This window comes from Athene cunicularia (genome assembly GCF_003259725.1).
Source record: "Athene cunicularia isolate RWA chromosome 8 unlocalized genomic scaffold, athCun1 chr8_part1, whole genome shotgun sequence".
NCBI lineage: Eukaryota > Metazoa > Chordata > Aves > Strigiformes > Strigidae > Athene > Athene cunicularia.
The window spans coordinates 23,270,554-23,279,437 of NW_020799109.1; the positions used below are offsets into that span (position 1 = coordinate 23,270,554).

The window sequence follows — 8,884 nt, forward strand, 5'->3', positions numbered from 1 at the left end:
AGTGCCATGGATGCCATTCCTACTCTGTTATCTACCATTGGACCTTTTTTATTTGGCAGTACTTCAAAGATTCAGATCAGATAAAACAACAAAAATAATTCCAGATAAAGCAAGAAGTTCTGTTAACTCTAGCAACTGTTGAAAACTTTTCTCACAAACTTGCTTTTTGCTCACAGTGGAGGCATACACAATGATTACTCATAGATAGATAGATATATATAGATATAGATATATATATATATCTATCTCACACCCCAAAACCTCTGAAGTTAAAGTAGATGCTTTTGGATTAATAGGCAAGGGCTTGTCCAAAGACTGAGCTTTACGCTAATCTTGATTATGTCTCTAAAATGCTAATCAGCAGCATACCGTCCAAAGGGTCATCAGGGATCACTCCACTCAGAACTGCTCCTGGAGATCCCAGGCACATTTCTCCATCTCTCTTCAGCCCTGAGGACCACCCTGGGTCTGCGCAACCCCACTGCGGACTGGCTGGGCGGCCAGAGGCCACGGCAGGCAGCGTGGATGTGAAGGAGACAGTAAGGCTGAATGCGCACACCCTTGCATTTATGAGCTGAGTCAAGACATGTTCTCTTTAACACTAAAATACTCCTAGTATTAGAATAATTATTTTCTCCATAAAAAGGAACAATGCTGCAAATTAATATTGTTGGTAGCTGTTTGAATATACATAGAAAGAGCTTTCTCTACGATAAAATCACAGTGAAGATCTTTATTTACTGGGTATTCAGTTAATCATCTAACAGGACTGATTCATCTGTTTTTCACAGCCATGACAAATACTTCAAATTCAGAATGATGTATAGCTTTGTTTTTAGAAGTAAATACATGAACTATTGTTTGCATGAACTTACAGTATAACATAACTTCCAGTGGAAAGTCAAGGTATGTTTTTTTGGGAAAAAAAAAAAAAGGTTGCTAATTTTTTTAATATGCACATGCACATGAAATATGCACATGAACATAGGACACTTCAAATGAGACTAAACAGTAGAGCACCTTTTAATTTATTCCCTCCCAAACACCATAGTAAATAAAGATATTATTTTAAAAGAGTTTGTACAAGTTTACAGCTAAATTTTCAGACATAAGGAAGAAAATAAAATTGCCAATGAAAGTTCTTTCCAATATCCTGTTATACTGAGTACAAATAGGAGTTTGTCAGGCATACAAATCATTATTTCCTATTAAAAAAGCTAAAGAAAACTTCAGAAATAAAAGAACTAATCTAATCTACCAATTTGTGTAGAAAAGCATACCTCCAGTGTTTTGAACTACAAAAAAAATCTGTATTGTTGTTTATGTATTTCTGATATGAATCATCGTTCAATCTGCTAAAATCTGGTTTGATGTGTAGATCCTATGCTATAACTTAAAAAAGCAATTGAACTGACCATACTCTTAGCAAGAGATTCAGCTTTTCAGTAAATGAAATGCCCTTTCCTAAAACCCATTACAAGTAAGCTGTCAATTTGTAGCTGTAAATTCCGCGCTGACAATTACAGAATGCTCTTGAAGTTACTGTTTTGTGGTAATACAGCAACGCAACCAATTTCACAGCAAATCCAGTTAAACAATTTATGTTTACATCGTTTTAATCTTGAAAGCATAATTAGTGATCGTTCTAGTTACCTAAAACAGTTGGTTAGTGCTGCCCTTCACTGGTTCGTAATGGTATACCACAAATCAAAACTAATGGTTACCTGACAAAAGTGTGGTGCAGCCATACAAAAATTGAGTCTTCCTTACTTCTCTCTCCTGAAGTTTCACACTCCTATCAAATGAACACCCAAAAATGCCTCTTCATAATCCAGGTTTTCAAGTAGTGAATGCTTTTATATACTTATTTCTCCTTTTCATTGAGGGGGATAATTTCAAATACTATCTCTGCCCATTGTTCTTGTGGTTTTATCCCATGTCAGAGCACTACTGTAATTCACTCCTGAATGTTAAATTATGCTTTTCCTCCATGAAAGAAATTCATCAACAATAGAACAATGAAAATCATCCCTGGAGTGTTTCTATTCAATATTAAAATATTGGGCTGATTAAAATTGGTACTAAGTAATGTCTGTATTTGTGTAGGAATGCACGTGGGATTGGGTAAATAACTGGTAGTTCTCAATACATGCCTTTTGCCCTGCTGAGGGAACAGAATATAGCTGGTTCTTCAACACAGAAAATGTAAATGGCATTGTACCCAAACAATAAGTTCCATTTGGGAACTGAATTCAGAGTAGCTGGTTGTTTCAGCTAGCTATGGCATACATACTGTAAGAGCTACAGATCTTTAGAAAGCTATTTTTGAAAAGGAAAGATGTTTAGGGTAGCATTAACAGCTAGAAGATATCTGATGACAGATGATGAATTATTGTTAATTATTGTATTATATGGAGCAAGTCTAACCTTAGAGGCACAAATCAGATGAGAGCAGTGATAGGTTCTGTATGCAAACGTAAGAAGCAGTCCCTGACTCCAAGACCTGACAAGCCTATCTGTGGGGAAAAAAACAAAACAAAACAAAAAAAAACCCCAAAAAACAGGCTCGTGAAATATTTTCAAAATATAGCATTAAAAGATACAACCTCCATTTCAAAATCAGGTTCAATATTTTTGGGGAAATAATGTATGCCTTTTCGTAATATATTATGCTTTCTACTATGTTTGAAAAATGGGTGAAGCTTGCATTGGTGCTGGCCATTTGTATAGAACATTTCATTCTTAAGTGTCTTTTTGCAAATGCAAAAAAACCTTTGCTGTGCACATTTCTGATCAACTCTATTGACAGCTGTACCCTATGGTCACCCATGCAGGTGAATAGACTCCCCCAGGACTCAACTCGCTTACAGCCATGTGAGGCTCCATGAAGCTCTTCGTGCCTGTGGGTTTCCGGCAGAAAGAGTGCCCAAGCAAAAGTCAAACTGAGTAGAGAGAAATTCAGAAAACACGGAATTTTGAAATTTTTCCTCCAAAGCACCTTGGTCAATATCATTCAGGGAATTTGTCACTGTAAAAATGGCTGAGTCAGCCCAGCCTGGTTATTCTGAACCCATCCTTAGTAGGGCACCCTATTTTAATTTGATTAATTAGTGTTGGCCCATGAATAACAATTGGACTTTTATGATCTTTGTCTTCTACAGAATGCATAATGATAGCATGAAAACGCGTCAGATAAATCTCTTTCACCACCTCTCTTATTTTATGCTGGAATATTAAGGTTTACGTTTTCTGGCAGGTTTCATCACCCACACTGCTAACCACAACCAATGAACTGAATAACTAAACCTTCAACAGAGTTATCCAAAGAGAGAGTTACCAGTTGATTGGAATAATATAAATAAAAGCAGAAACTATAGAAACTATGACATCTTTATAAAACAGACGAATTAAACATCTCATGTGTTGTCACTCCTCTGGTGTCAGCATATCACTACCTTTCCCAGAAAGTCAGCTCAGCCTCCTCTGGAAAGACAGCTACTTCTAGGGCAGTTTAGCAAACCACAGTTACATGTGGCTTCACTGATGATGAGACAAAGTACATTCCACCTCGTACCAGAAAGCAGTGTTAAAATATGAGCCAATTCGTTAAGCGGGGTTCATGAGCACAGCCACAGCTTTCAGCCCAGCGGCTGCTGCCAGCTGTGCTAACACAGTAAGGAAGAGCAATCATGCTGTAACCAAGAGCAGCCGCACTACCAGCCACCAGGTGGGACAGCCATTAAGAGCAATACAACCCAAAGGTTTTGTCAGGAGGTTTCTCAGCTACTGCTGGTTTCTAGGAAATGATGAAACCTGAAAATACTGAGCTCTGAAGGGAGGAATCAATAGGTGAGAGAAAAGTGTACCCAGATCTGCTACCCTGCACCACTCCAGTATCTTGTTCTGCATCACATGGAGTCACTCTCTGTCCAACTGCAGGAGTGACTTTGATGCCAAGGAGGTCCTTTCCTTCTTTCCACTGCAGAGATGAGAACTGACGCTCTCCCATCTCATGTTCCCTTCCATCCCTCGATGGGATTTTCCATAGTCCTGCCTATATTTTGCTTCAGATACAGATGCAAAGATTTTGATATTAGCCACTTCCCCTTTTTTAATAATTATCAACTATTTTTCTTTTGGAAAAAAAAAAAAAAAGTGTGAAATATTTGTTATTTTCAAAGGAAAATATTTAGTTTAATGACATATCTGTTCACAAAACAAATCACGAGTGACTGAAAATAGAATGTATGCTACCACTTTGTGAAAGTCATTTACAGCACAGAAAGACCACTTTGGCAGACACATTTATGTCTATACAAGATTAGATTTTGCATTTATTATGGGCATGTGGCATATTATTAATTATTAACACCAAAAATAAATGTTTATGTTTGCAGAAAAACAAGCTGCTAAATTCTGAAAAAATATTGTCAGGGATTTACACGTTGTGTCATGTGTGTTATGTAAATGGAAACAGCAGAGATTCAGTATTTATTATTAGAACAAAACATTTTTCATCCTGCGAGCGGAAATCCAGGCTGTAATTTACATGAATCTCTGAATCAACAAGTCTGATACTTAAGAATAACCCTTTGTATATCAAATAACTGACTTTGCCTTCTCACCAAGGGCATACCTAGTGGAACTCCTTTGTCCGTATTCCCTGGGGAACTGCACAGAAATTACAAAAATGCTTCTCCAAGAGATCTGAAACAGTTTATTTTCTATCCTAGACCTGAGGAATGAGTAACGGGGGTCCCATTCCCTGCTAGAAGGAACCAATGCCACCCAAAGCAAAAATCCTGCTGGTGGGGTAGTTTCTCTCCCAGAATTTCAGACCAAGATGTCCTGTTCAGAGAAGCTCTCAGCCCTGAAACATGATTGGGAAAGATCTCCTTACCCTCTAAGGAAAAAAAATTATCAGACTGTATGGAGATGGAGGCAGGAGTAGGATGTCAGACTCGCATATCTCTTTATGTAGTGCACATCAATGCAACATCATACTCCCAGCTGGCTGCCCAGATTACCTTACTCGGGGGCTGGAGGGCTTTTGAGAGTGCTGCATGCCTCCACCAACCTTTTCCATTAAAACTTCCCAGCACTGCTAAACCGGGTCTGCTCTGGGCAGAGCACTATGATGGAAGCCCTGGTCTAGACAAGGCACTTGCAGCTGCCAGCATTTTTCTGTTCTGCCATCCATCCTGCTCAGAGAAAACCTCTTGCAAACTGTACTGTGGAGGTTTCAGAGCAAGGGGTGACACTTTTTTCAGTAGTCTTCCTGTCCCCTGCCCTTGGGCTGTCTTGAAGCTCAAGCAGTGGCCAAACGCTGCTCAGGGATGTCTGTATTTGTGCTGCTTCACTAAACAGAGTCAGGATTTGTCCCCCTGCCTGCACAAATGCAGAAACCTTTTGATTTTGTCATTTATCTCAATACAGTTTTCCAATCATTTTGCTGGAAATGACACTGCTGGAGGGACTAAAGGTGCAAGCCCAGACCAACATTCAAATCCTCACCAACCAGTCAACTTTACAGGAGGTTAAACTGCTGTGGGCAAAGCAGCACTGAAGTGGACAGATGAGCTCTGCCTCTGGGAGAGTTCACTGTTTCTTGGCTATTTCTACCCCTGTCTCAGCTCAGCAGGGGGAGGCAGGGGCAAATTAGCACTCCTGCTATTGTTTCCCGCACCTTTTGCCTGCTGCTTCACCAAACCTCTTTCAGGTACTGGCAAAAAAGGCCAGAAACGTGTATGCAGCATGCCAGAGGAGCAGAGCAGGACACGGCGCAGGCAGTGGCTCTGCAGCACAGAGATGCACAGTGGCACTGAGCCACTCTCCGCACAGCGGGACCTCCCCTACCGCTGCTCAGCCCCGAAGGGCTGCGCCCACTGCCTGCTCCCTGCTGCCCTGTCAGGGCACCGGCCCCGCTGTGATCAGCCTCTTTGTTTTGAGGTCAGGCCTCAGCCGCCACATCACATCATATCTGCATATTTCACTTCAGGCCTCAGAAACCGCTACTCTGAAATGGTGGGTTTCAGGCAGGGAAGCTCCCCACGTCACTGGACACATTTGCAGGGACACCTGCTACTTCAGGCAAAGCTGGGGACTCTGCTACTGCCCAGTGTGGCGGTCCTCTGCTGCGGGGAAAAGCATCAATAAAATAATTCTGCTGTATCATTAGAGGTCTAGAGCAGGTAATAAAAGATTCATAATGGCACATGAGGGGATGCACTAAATATCCAAACTGCATCTTGAAATCATGCAAAGCTTGATTAGGTTCAGGACTTGGTTAAAAACTTGAAGTTCAGTTGGTGTTTCACAGAAAAGTTGGCAATCAGTGATACCACTTCTGTAGCAGCAATTTATGCTGTTCCCAGTAGAAATCATGCCTTGTAGCAAGGAGTATCCTAACAGGCACAGGTGCTCCCATGCTCAGGTCAGCAATCAAAAATTAATCCTTTTCCCTGATTCTGTTCAGGGCCGATACCAGCTATTACTGAGAAGACGTAAGAAATACTGCTGGAAGCACTTCCAAGATAACACGTTCCCAGTGTTGTGACTTTCCATTCCTCGGTATTTAACAGCTGGCTAAATCTTCATTTCAGCCAATTTCCAAACCAGTTAAGGCAGGTGGTGGGACCTGCAGTAGTCTGTGCATTTTTAAATATTCCATTCAAATGTCAGTTAATCTTATTTTTTGTCTAAATATCAAATCTGCTTTAGGAATTCTGCTAAAGTCCAGTCTCAAGGTGCTGTGGCAGCAAGTTCTCCAGTCCATTTACATGTGAGCAGTTGTCAGTCGCTACTCCAGGGGCTATTAGAAATTCAATACAGGCATTCGTGCAATATTTTCAGTTTCATTTTAAAGGCATCCTCCTTTACCCATTTTACTGCAGCTTATGATTCTAACAAGAACAAAAACAACACAGGCAAGTCTCCTCTAGCTGCTGAATTCCATCTGCTTTTCCATCCTTGCAACAGCCTCTGACAAAGAATTTAAAGCAGATCCCATTTTTCTGATAAGCTTAAAATTTGGCTGTGAAGTTTGGCCACATTCTCAGACTGGATATGATTTTTGGCCATCATTTTTACCAGTACGACACATTTAATCTCAGACTTGGTGACACTGCACTCAAACCAGCTGCTCCAGCTTTGATACACAAGAGGCTACTATCATTAGCAGAAGAACGTAATGATGTTTGACATATCAAATGACTTGGTCCTGCCTTTAATCTTTGTGGCCAGCCAGTCCCACCAGCCAAGTGGCAGTCTCAGCAGACAGGTCAGACTTGGCATGGAGGACAGAAACTTCCAACACGGCACCACAAGTGAGGTTTGGGGCACATTACTCAAGCAGCACAAGGCGTGGAGCAGCTGCATATGGCACACTCAGCCCTGCTCTCTACCGAGTACACCACTGCCGCTGGCATTATCGTCGCGTGAAGAGCTGTGCTCTCCGCACGTGAAAAGGAGGCTTCCTCTTCCACTTCGTGTCTAAAGCAAGAGAGCCCTCCTCAAGCTCTCCCAAACCTCACAGCATCTGTAAACAGCCAACCCAGACCTGCCCACAGCCAGCCGAAGCCAGTGTGCCTGGAGTGCCTCTGAGGCGAAGGTGCCCAATAGCTCTCACAGGCAGCAGGGCTGGTCCACCCGCACGTGCTGCTGCAGGGACTTGGCTCAGTGCATATGCTGTCCTGTACTTTGCTGTACAGCCCTCCATCTGTCTTGTAACTAGGGAAACAACGCATTTCTTCCAACTGCAGTGAAACTCTGCCCCTCTCCTTTACAAAAGGCCCTATGGAGCCTCGATGCCTGACACACTTCCAGTTCAAGTGGAAAGAGAAAATTACTCATTTTCATCTTCCATTCTTTTATACCAGCTCAGGGACGATTTCCCTGCACCAGGAGGCTGCAAACAGAGCAGGAACTGATTTGTGGGCTGAAAAACCCTGAAGCTGAACTTTCCCACCCTTTTGATCGTTCCTGGCTTTCCCACACAAACAGCTTTGCAACGTGTGTGGTACCTGCACTAACACAGCCACCAAAGATGCCAGAGAAGGAATGGAAAGAGCAAAGTAACGCCACTGCCCACACAGGGAAATGAAAGCTGGGAGGAACTAGAAGGTGTCTTTTTTAATTTGCTGGTTGAGCTGGTCATAAGGGTAAGAAGTAGAATGATGTTCTTAATGGCTCCTGCCACTTATTTACACAACCTACCAAATTCCATGGCCCAAGCAGAGAACAAGCCTATGACTCTACCAGAAATCCACTGCCTCATTTCATCTGGTTACGTCCCAGCATTGCAAAATGCCAAATCTTGTCAACCGAAGAGAATGGCACTGTTGCCTACATAAACACATTTAACACCTCTTAACATGCAAAACACGCAAAGAAACGATAAACACAGGCCCTGAGCGTTCACAATGCGGCCAGTGTCCGACTGCCCAGAGCTGGCACCTGGAGTCCATCAAATTCAGTAACCGGGTACTCGCCAGGAGTAAACACAATTCCTACACGGGACTCACTACCCGTCATTAGTTTTAGATACTGTTTTCTAGCCTGGAGAAGTCTGAAGGGGAGAACTGTGTGTGCCTCTCATTGGAACAGCGGCGGCGGAGCGGGTGCAGGAGGGAACCGGGCAGGCAGAGCGGAACGTGGGGCCGGAGTTTTCGCATCTTTCCGGAGCCCAGGAGGACCGGTACGAGGCGGGCGGTCACGGCAGCGCCCCAACAGCACAAACACCGCTTTCCCTCTGCTTCGGCGGCACTTTGGTGCTGGGGGCAGAGGACGGACAAGCACTTTCTAGGCGCGCCCAGCCCCGCGGGGAGAGCCTCCGGAGAGGCGGGCGGGACGCTGCCCTGCCCCCGCGTCCGAGCGCCGCTGCGGC

At 43.1% G+C, this 8,884-nt stretch overlaps 1 protein-coding gene across 2 annotated transcripts in view; it reads left to right on the forward strand.

The window, feature by feature from the left end:
• Positions 1–519: 519 nt before the first annotated feature.
• NTNG1 (netrin G1) overlaps positions 520–8,884 on the forward strand; it is a 167,508-nt gene continuing 159,143 nt past the window's right edge. Inside the window, exon 1 of one of the 2 annotated variants that reach the window (XM_026854162.1) lies at positions 520–539. The gene's annotated coding sequence lies outside the window, so the exon portion shown is untranslated. Of the gene's footprint in view, positions 540–8,615; positions 8,696–8,884 lie in introns of those variants that run through there. The other variant, XM_026854160.1, reaches the window with a different exon arrangement.